At 37.1% G+C, this 11,369-nt stretch overlaps 1 non-coding gene across 1 annotated transcript; it reads left to right on the top strand.

The window, feature by feature from the left end:
- The first annotated feature begins 9,201 nt into the window (after window positions 1-9,201).
- Window positions 9,202-9,307, top strand: LOC140851889 (small nucleolar RNA R71). Its single transcript, XR_012134644.1, has one exon. It is a non-coding gene; the product is annotated as a small nucleolar RNA R71 (small nucleolar RNA).
- The last annotated feature ends 2,062 nt before the right edge of the window (window positions 9,308-11,369 follow it).

Genomic DNA, 11,369 nt, shown 5'->3' with positions numbered 1-11,369 from the left:
TCTGCCATCCTCTCTATCGAGCATACATAGGATGTGCCAGTCTATCCAAAATATTGATCTCTGACTCAATGCTCCTACAATCAGGAATGTTTAAGATTAGTATTTTAGGATTTTAGGTCTCACTAACATGATCCATTCATATCTCCTAAAACTATTATCTTAATCTTTGAGGTTCATCATAATCTTAGACATAATAAGATGCAGCTAATATGATGAATCAATACCTCAAATAATAAATATCATTTCATGAGTTGAAAAATTATAAAGAAAAGTTCCATCACAACACACTTGCGATAGGCTTATAGGGCACTCTTCTTTCAATTGCCATAGGAGAAAATATTTCATCATAGTCAATACCATAATGCTGACGATAATCCTTGGCAACCAGACGGGCTTTATAGGTCTCCACCTTCCCGTCTGTGCCTCTTTTCTTTTTGAAGATCTACTTACACCCTATGAGTTTTATCCCTTCAGATGGGTCAACCAATGTTCATACATTGTTGATTTTTATGAACTTCATTTTGAATTTCATGGCTTTCAGTCACTTATTAGAGTCAGACCTCTGTATCACATCCATATAAGTGATCGGATCCTCATTGTTCTCATCGAGTTCAACTAGATCCTCATCTTGGACTAAGAAACCATAGTATCTATCCGATTGATGCGGTACTCTACTAAATCTCTTTAAAAATGTTTCTACAATAGGTTTTGGATTTGATCTAATCAAGTCCAACTCCATGGGTTTATTATATTGTGTCGGTTCTTTTACCGATCGAACTTCATCAAGTTCAATCTTTGAGGCATTAGTTCCTTCATCAAGAAACTCCTTTTCTAAAAAGACAGCCCTATTGCTGACGAACACCTTCTGTTCGTCTGCAAAGTAGAAGTAATATTCTTTGGTCTCTTTTGGGTGCCCTACAAATAGACATTTGTCAGACCTAGATCCAAGCTTGTCAGTTTTCAAACATTTAACATAAGTCGGATATCCCCAAACCCTCAGGTGAGAGAGTGCTAGCTTACGTTCTATCCACATCTCATGTGGAGTTTTTCTTACAGACTTACTCAAAATTTTATTTAAAATATAACAAGCCGACTCGAGTGCGTATCTTCAAAAAAAAATCGACAGACTTGTAAAGTCCATCATGGACCAAATCATATCTAACAGGGTTCGATTCCTCCTTTTTGATACACCATTATGCTGTGGTGTTCAAGTAGGGGTCCATTATGAGAGAATCTCATTTTCTTCTAAGTATGTCAGAAACTCACTAAAGAGATATTCTCCTCCTCGATCAGATAGAAGAGTTTTCATACTTTTTTCATTTTATTTCTCTACTTCATTACTAATCGTTTGAACATTTCAAATAATTCTGACTTATGTGTCATTAAGTAGACATGCCCATACCTAGATAGGTCATCTGTAAATATAATGAAATAATAATATCCACCTCTAGCACTAGTGTTCATAGGTCCACATACATCAGTATCTATCAGACTTAGAACTTCACTGGCTTGCTCACCTTTTTCAGTAAAAAGTGATTTGATCATTTTTTCAAGAAGACAGGACTCACAGATTGGGAGTGATTCACAATCACTAACTTTGAGGATTTTCTCTTGTGTCAACCTGTTTATTCTTTTTTGTTAACATGACCTAACCTACAATGCCAAAGGTAGATATCAGAGACATTACTAATTCTAGGACATTTGTTGGATGTGTACATTACACTAACAGGTTATGATAATATGTAAATATCATTGTTCAGTTATCCATTCAACACATTAACACCATTCATAATGATATTAAAATTATTTTTTTTATTAAAATTTTATAACCTATATGACCAAAAGGCCTACAAAATAATATTCAATAAAAAAGAAGAATAAAAGTGACATTCACTTAAAACAATTACATTAGACTTGAATACAAGCTTAATAGTCCCTAGCACTAGAACTGAAACTGGTCTTCCATCTCCAACATTAAAGAATCATTCATCTTCTTCAAATCTCCTACTGACCTGCAGATGATGCGTAATCGTTGATAGCACCAAAAATAACTCTACTCACTACGTAGGTAGGATGAGTCGAGATCGTATCCTCAGGGATCTTGGGCTAAGTTGAGATTGCAAGATAAAAGAAAGAAGCGTTGTTTTTGATTTAGAAAATAAATTATCTTAAAATTGAGGTAATTAGAAAATAAAGAGCTCGGAAGTTTTGAATTACTTTGCACTAGCAGAGTTGTATCTCTTTTTTTTAATTAAATGGATGCGATTAATCTTAGAAAAATATCTGTCTTTCCTTAGCACGCTCCGTACCCGTAGATCACGACGCATCTCCAGAAAGTACTAGATAAACAACTCTTCTTTCCTCGGCACGCCCCATACCCATAGATCACGGTGCGTCTTTGAAAAGTAAAAGTTGTTCCTAATATTAATCTAACAATAAAGCATAAATAAAAGCATATAAAGGAGAGCAAATAAAGAACTCATGACGATTTAAATAAAAAGCATAATCTTTATTACATATAAAGAAATACAAAAAAGTTTAGAACAATAAACCATCTTTGTGTCGTTAAAAATTTCTTCTCCACTCCCGAGACTGCTAGCCTAGCTGCTCATGAAGTAGTCCCTTTCTATTCCTCTATGCAAGGCTCTAGAAGAATTTCTGGGCTCCCCCCTCCAATGGGAGTACAAAATCTTTTTATAGGTGTTAGGAGGGAGGAGTTTTACATGATTTTTCGATGTGGGACTAAAGAAAATACAAATTTTTCCTTTCAAAATATTTCTAAATATTAATTTTTTTTCTTTAATAAGCATCTCTTTGACCGCCATCAAAAATTCCTTGTGAACCCGTCTGCCGTGCGCCCACACTCACGCGATGCTGCACCCATGCCCGCGCTCACGGCCACGCCACGTCCACGCCTCACGCATTCGCATCCTGCGCTGCTGCCGCAATCCGTGCTTGCCCGCATCCATCCCGCGTCCGCATCCGCCCCGCGTCCGTGTTCGTCCCGCGTCCGTCCCGCGTCGCGCGTTCACGCCTTCTCGCGCAGGCATTCACGCGCGCCCAGAGCATTTCTTTTTTTGAATTCACGTGAAACATTCTTTGTATATTCCAAAAAAAAACTTTTGTTTCTTCACAATGACATCTATATCCTTTTGGATTCCTTGCATAGTATCTTCATTTTCTATAATACCATATGCATCCTTCTTTTATTTTAATTTTATTTTAAGTCCAAATTTCTTCAAACTTGAGTCTTTTTGATCTATGAATTGAACTCTTTGTATCGACGATCATCTTTCCTGTAAAACATAAAAAGAAACATCAAATTCTTAATAAATAAAATAAATTAAATATAATTTTTTGCTTTAAATGACTTAAATTAAGTGTTTATCACACCCCCCAACTTGAATTTTGCTCGTCCTCGAGTAAAATAGATATATCAGCATTGTGTACCGACTCGGTCTTGAATCAAAAATTAGGTTAGGCATCCCAAAAGGTAGATGATACTTGGTCAGACCATTAAAGAGATATTTCATTGGATTATCAATTTGACCCAATTAGTGGCTGAGTATTAACTAAAAAATTTCAGAGCTTTTCTTTCACCAACTCCCCACTTTACTTTTTAAATCCTCTAACTTAATGGGAAAGAGGTTTATTATCTTCTTGCAATTTAGTCCCCTTAATATATATATATATATTATATATATAATATATATTATATATATATATATTATATAAATTGCCTACCTTTTTACGCGAACCACAATGCTTACTTAGGCGAAAGGGCCCGGTTACTCAGTAGGAAACCAATGTTGTTTTTTTTTTTTTTTTTTTTTTTAAGTAAATTTTAAGGAAATTTTTGCATACCTCGATCTTTCCACCCAATTTCTCATGAAGTAGATTCTTTATTGAGATCAGTAAGAAGAGGGTTGTAGAATCACTCCTAAAATTTGGTCTGTTTAAATCCTACCATTCATTGGGTTTTCTTAATAATTTATTCTTCAGTATCTCTAAAATTATCTTGATCGTTAATCATTCATTTATTAGGATGCCTAATTGACTCTTAATCAAAATAAAATTTGAATACACAAAACTAATTATTTCTGACCATACTCGAGGATTTGATTAATTTCCTTCCCCCCCAACTTAATCTACATTGTCCTTAATGGAGTAGGAAAGCAAAGAAAATAAAAGGAGAGAGTGCACCTGAGATAATTTTGCTTCGAAAGTTGAAGATAGCTTCATTGATTAATAGGCTCTTGTTCTAAATTTCTGCAGCTGCGGTAAAGTAAAAAATATGAAATCATGGGTTGCCTCCCAACAAGTGCTAAGTTTTACGTCTTCAGCCAGACTGAATTGAGTATTATGGCAGTTTTGGATCCACTAAATCAACAGATTCAATTAATTCTCCATCACTACTTCCATCTATGTAAGGTTTCAATCGCTGACCATTCACTTTAAAAGTGTTTCCCTGTTTAGGATTTTTGAGTTCTATAGCTCCATGAGGAAATACCTGAGTTACAATGAAAGGTCCGTCCCAATGTGAGCGAAGTTTTTCAAGAAATAGACGCAATCTAGAATTGAAGAGCCAAACTTTTTGATTGGGCTCGAACATTTTTCGTATAATAAATTTATCATGGTTGCTTTAGTTCGCGCCTTATAAATTTTGACACTCTCATACGCTTCAGTGCGTAGCTCTTCAAGTTTATTTAATTGGAGTCTCCTATTGGAACCTGCATTTTTCATATCAAAGATAAATTGACGTATGGCCCAAAATGCACGATGTTCCAATTCCACCGGCAAATGACAAGCTTTTCTGAATACAAGTCGATAAGGAGACATTCCTATGGGTGTTTTAAAAGCAGTACGGTAAGCCCATAATGCATCGTCTAAGCGAAGAGACCAATCATTTCTTTCAGGCCTAACCGTCTTTTCTAGGATATGTTTAATCTCCCTATTTGACACCTCTACCTGACCATTAGTTTGGGGGTGATATGGTGTGGCCACTTTGTATGAAATATTATATTTTTTCATAAGTACTTCAAAATGTTTATTCATAAAATGAGTCCCCCCATCACTAATGATCACCCTTGGGAAGCCAAATTGACTAATGATGTTTCGTTGGATAAAACTAATTACAATTTTATTATCATTAGTTCGTGTAGCTATTGCCTCCATCCATTTTGATACGTAATCAACTACCACCAGAATATATTCAAATCCAAATGAGGCTGGAAAAGATCCCATGAAATCAATCCCCCAAACATCGAAGATTTTTACTACTAAAATGGGGGTCAGCGGCATCATATCCTTCTTGGATAAATTTCCTGTTTGCTGACATCGCAGACAACTTCGGCCAAATTTATGTGCATCCTTGAAAAGCGTTGGCCAATAAAACCCACTCTGTAGTACTTTTGCTGCAGTTTTTTTCCACTAAAATGTCCCCCACATGCCGAAGAATGGCAAAAAGTGAGAATGCTTTGGAATTCACTCTCGGAGACACAACGACGAATAACTTGATCAGGACAGTATTTGAATAGTTCAGGTTCTTCCCAGAAATAATGTTTAATTTGCAAAAAAAATCGATCCTTTTCTTGTTTTGTCCAGTGAGAAGGTACTTGTCCTGTTGACAAGTAATTGACAATATGGGCAAACCATGGAGGACGGCTAGAGGAGATTGTGAAAAGTTGTTCATCAAAAAATTTTTCTTTGATCTCATCTATGCCTATCGTGTGTTCAACTAAGATCCTGGAGATGTGATCAGCTACCACATTCTCAGAACCCTTCTTATCTCGGATTTTCAGATCAAATTCTTGTAAAAGAAGGATCCATCTGATCAAACGGTTTAGTATCTTTCTTTGAGAGGAGATGTTTCAGAGCTGCATGATCAGAGTAAACTAGAACCTTAGACCCTAACATATATGAGCAAAATTTTTCAAGGGCAAACACTACTGCTAGTAGCTCTTTTTCTGTTATGGTGTAGTTTAATTGAGCATCGGAAAGAGTCTTGCTAGCATAATAGATCACATGTGGCTCCTTATTGATTTTTTGGCCTAAGACAGCACCTATTGCAAAGTCAAAGGCATCACACATAATCTCAAATGGAATAGACCAGTCAGGGGGTTTTATTATGGGTGCTGTTGTCAGGCTGTTCGTAATGTGTTGAACGCTTTCAAACAGTCTTCATCAAAAATAAATGGTGTATCCTTGGCCAACAGATTGCACAAGGGTCTTGAAATCTTGCTAAAGTCTTTGATGAAGCGTCTATAAAATCCGGCATGACCTAAGAAAGATCGTATTTGTCAGATCGAAGTAGGGGGTGGTAGTTTTGAAATGACCTCAACTTTGGCTTTATCTACCTCGATCCCTTTTTCAGAAATAATATGTTCTAATACAATTCCTTTCCGCACCATGAAATGGCTCTTTTCCCAACTTAGGACAAGATTTGTCTCCATACACCGTTTAAGAACTTTGGAAAGATTATGGAGACAATCCTTAAAGGTGGTTCCAAACACAGAAAAATCATCCATAAAAACTTTAAGATATTTGTCCACCATATCCGAAAAAATGGCCAGTATGCACCGTTGAAATGTAGCGGGTGCATTGCAAAGCCGAATGGCATACACCGAAAAGCGAAGGTGCCATAGGGGCAGGTGAAGGTAGTCTTTTCTTGATCATCCAAAAATACAGATACTTGATTGTACTCTGAATAACCATCAAGAAAATAGTAGAAACTTTGTCCTGCTAACCGTTCTAGGATTTGGTCGATGAAGGGCAATGGAAAATGATCCTTCCTAGTAACGGCATTCAGTTTTCTATAATCTATGCATACTCGCCATCCAGATGATATGCGAGTTGGAAGTAGTTCACCTTCTTCGTTCTCCACCACAGTAATACCAGATTTCTTAGGTACTACTTGAGTAGGACTGACCCATTTACTATCGGATATGGGGTAGATGATTCCAGCATCTAACCACTTTACCACCTCTTTCTTTACTACTTCACGCATGTTTGGGTTCAATCTCCTCTGCATATCTCGATGGGGTTTGGCATGTTCCTCAAAATGAATATGGTGCATGCAAATGGAGGGGTCAATTCCTTTTAAATCGACAATGGACCAACCGATAGCCTCTTTGTGTTCCTTCAGAATACCAACCAATTGTGCTTCCTGATTAGGGGTCAAGTCTGATGCAATGATTGCCGGGAGGGTGTCATTGAGTCCTAGAAATACATACTTGAGCGTAGCAGGAAGAGGTTTCAATTCTAACGTAGGTGGTGATTCTAAAGATGGGACTATTGTGTACTGGCTAATGTGGGCAATGGCTTATACTTGATTGTCCATGGAGGAGTGGTTTTATTGTGTGGTGTATCTAACAAGATGTTAACTTCTTTCATATATTCCTCAAAGTCACACACTCCAAAGTGAGCCAAGCAAGTATCTAAGGGATCTGGTGCTAGAATTATGGGTGTTGCATCTTCTATAATATCTTCTAGTGTATCTACTTCGAAGCAACTATCCATTGATGGTCCTTGGGAAGCACCAAACACATTCAGTCTTAGTTTCTTATTCCCAAATGATATGTCCATGACTCCTGTCCTACAATTAATGCATGTATTTGCCGTAGCTAGAAGGGTCGTCCTAAGATAATGGGAATTTGTCTGGGGTTGCCACTTAATTCATATCGAGAACCAGAAAATCAACTGAAAAGTAAAACTCATCTACCTTGACAAAGACATCCTCAAGCATTCCACGTGGTTCCTTAATTGATCTGTCAGCTAACTGCAGTGTGACTGATGTGGGTTTCAGTTCTTCGAATCCAAAAAGTTCATACACCGAACTAGGTAAAAGATTCACACTTGCCCCTAAATCCAAAAGAGCTTTTTCAATGTGATAATCTCCTATAACACAGAAATGATGGGGGCTCCTAGGTCCTTAAGCTTTGGAGGAGTGGCATGCTGGAAGACAGAACTAGCTGTTCAGTGAGACGTACTTTTTTAGGATTTGTGATCTAGATTTACATTTTTGGGTGCACAAATCCTTCAAAAATTTGGCATAAGAGGGACCTGTTTGATTGCATCTGAAGGAGAAGATTAATTTGGACTTGCTTAAATAATTCCAACATCTCATCAAGTTTTCCTCCCTTCTTATCTGCAGAAATAGGGGCTTTCAGGGCATCCAAAATGGGGCTTTAGGCAAGTAAGATGATTTCGGTGCAGTTGGTTCCTTCTCTATTTTTAGGTCCTCCTTGTTCTTGGGTGATTTGGATTCGGTTAGAGGTTTAGGGTCGATCTCATTAGTTTTACTAGTGTGTTCAATGATCTTCTCACTTCTCAGAGTCATGATTGATTTGGCATGTTTAGAAAAAGCTTCTGGGGTATTAGAACTCTCAATCACAAATTGCCCTCTTGGGTTGCTCTCGGGTTGGCTAGGTAATTTTTCTCCTTCCCTCCTACTGAATGCAGTTGCTAGTTGACCTATTTGGGTCTCTAGCTTAGCAATGGATTGTGTGTGGGAGTTAAGGTCTGAGTGTTGACTTCTAATCGTTCTAGTGCTTTCAGAACTTTTTTCTCAAAAGCTGAGCTGTGACCAGTAGTAGACGGTTGAGGAATATTTTGAAATTGATGGTATGATCCATGTCTATATGTTGGGCCTTGATATTGAGGTCGAGGTACGGCAGGACCAACCACTGGTTGTGGTCTTCAGAAAAAATTGGGATGGTTTCTCCAGCCGGGGTTATAAGTGTTCGAATATGGATCGTTTCCTGGTCTGCGAGCTTGTTGGACTTGAGCTTGCTGAACCTGCTCGTGCACAAACTCAAGAAATTGAGGTGCGGCTGGGCATTCACTAACAAAATGGTTCGGACTTGCACACAATGCACAAACTTCTTGGATTGGGTTAGGTGGAATCGGGATTATCCAGTATTTAGAAGATGATCTAATTTTTGGGACAGTTCATCTACCTTTTGATGGATATCTATGGCATTTCCTACTTCATATATTCCACCTCTTTTTGGGTTTAACATGGGTTTATCTCTAACAGAGGCAGACATATGATGTAATGAATTTTCACTTAAAATTTAAATAGTTGCCATGCCTCATCCTCATTTTTCAGCATGAATGTCCCACCGCATGATGCATCGACCATTTATCGATGTCTTTCAGAGAGCCCATCATAAAAATATTGGATTAACTGCCACTTGGGTACAGCATGGTGGGGATATTTTCTAATAAGGTCCTTTAATCTCTCCCATGTTTTATGAAATATTTCTCCATCTAATTGGGAAAAACTAGTTATGGCTTTCCTTATTTGATTAGTTTTTCCTATGGGAAAATATTTCTTGAGAAACTCTCCTTGCAACTGGTCCCAGGTTGATATAGTCATGGAATCCAAATTATGTAGCCAGTATTTGGCTTTGTCCTTAAGTGAGAAAGGGAATAATTTTAACCTAAGAGCATCATCGAAGAAGTTGTGAATTTTGACAGTTGAGCATATCTCAAGAAATTTTCAAGATGTTTATAAGGGTCCTCATTACTAAGTCCATAAAATGAAGGTAACATTTGGATTATACTGGACTTAATTTCATATTGAGTGGCCTCCACAGGGGGCACTTGAATACAAGGAGAGTAGGTATATGTGGAAGGAGTAAAGTACTCCTTCAATTGCTTGGGTGGATCATTCTCCTGATTTCAGTCCATATTTTTACGTCTGTTGGCTCTAAAGGTTCCTTCTATTTTTGGATCAAAAGGTTGGATTTCTGGTCGTAACGATCTACGGCCAAGCATACACCTTACAATTATACTGTAGAGCAAACACAAAAATTTTTCTTTTTATAATATATATTTTTATAATAAATGAGAAAAGAATGAAGAAAATCTAAAGAGAAGAACCTAAGAATCTTAAATCTATGAAAAGGGAGAAATTAGTTAATGTTTAGATGTTAATTGCAATCAACTTAAACAATCATAGACTCTCTATCCTAAGGTTAACTTAGATCTAGACAGCTCCTAACTTTCAAGACCGCCTTTGAGCACTCCAAGCTCAAGACTGACTAACTGACTCGGCCAGGTAAGCGTAAGATGTGGGAGGTTCCCTGCTTGTTGCTTTCCTTAGACACCAACTGAGTTGGCCAGGTCAGTCAACGGAACCAATTGAAAACCACTTTCTTTAACCACTTGCCTTAGACATCGAGCAATTAACCAATCCGCACTCAGTTCAACTCTAGAGCTTTCTTATCCTATTGAGCTTGAAATTCCTAGGGCTGACATCTATTTGATTTTAGATTAAGGTCTAGGTTATGCAAATGCAAGGGAGTGATTTGTGGGCCAAGGAAGGGTGATCAAATCCCCACCTTATTTGGTTAATGGATTATTGCCCTTAAGATTAATTATGGAGATGCAATGCAAAGAAACAGGGTGTCCAATCAAGTTAGAAATTTTTATATTTGAGGTTACGCTATTTTAGTTAAGTGTTATGAAATGTCAGTGGCTTCTTTTTTTTTTTTTTTTTTAAAAAAAATTTCAATTTTTTTTTTAATTAAACCGTGTCAAGATCTCCGGCAACGGTGCCAAAATTTGATGCGTAGTCGTTGATAGCACCAAAAATAACTCTACTCACTACGTAGGTAGGATGAGTCGAGATCGTATCTCAAGGACCTTGGACTAAGTTGAGATTGCAAGATAAAAGAAAGAAGTGTTATTTTTGATTTAGAAAATAAATTATCTTAAAATTGAGGTAATTAAAAATAAAGAGCTCGGGAGTTTTGAATTACTTTGCACTAGCAGAGTTGTATCTCTTCTTTTTAATTAAATGGATATGATTAATCTTAGAAAAAATACCTGTCTTTCCTCGGCACGCTCCGTACCCGTAGATTACGGCGCATCTCCAGAAAGTACTAGGTAAACAACTCTTCTTTTCTCGGCACGCCCTGTACCCGTAGATCACGGTGCGTCTCCAGAAAGTAAAAGTTATTTCTAATATTAATCTAACAATAAAGCATAAATAAAAGCATATAAAGGAGAGCAAATAAAGAACACATGACGATTTAAATAAAAAGCATAATCTTTATTGCATATAAAGAAATACAGGAAAGTTTAGAACAATAAACCATCTCTGTGTCGTTACAAAATTTTTTTTCCACTTCCGAGACTGCTAGCCTAGCTGCTCATGAAGTAGTCCCTTTCTATTATTCTATGCAAGGCTCTAGAAGAATTTTTGGGCTCCCCCCTCCAATGGGAGTACAAAAGTCTTTTTATAGGTGTTAGGAGGAAGGATTTTATATGATTTTTCGATGTGGGACTAAAGAAAATACAAATTTTTTCTTTCAAAGTATTTCTAAATATTAATTTTTTTCCTTTAATAAGCATCTCTTTGA

This window comes from Elaeis guineensis, chromosome 9 (assembly GCF_000442705.2).
Source record: "Elaeis guineensis isolate ETL-2024a chromosome 9, EG11, whole genome shotgun sequence".
NCBI lineage: Eukaryota > Viridiplantae > Streptophyta > Magnoliopsida > Arecales > Arecaceae > Elaeis > Elaeis guineensis.
The sequence above is the reverse complement of the archived record's forward strand: the minus strand, read 5'-3'. Positions and strand labels throughout refer to the sequence as shown.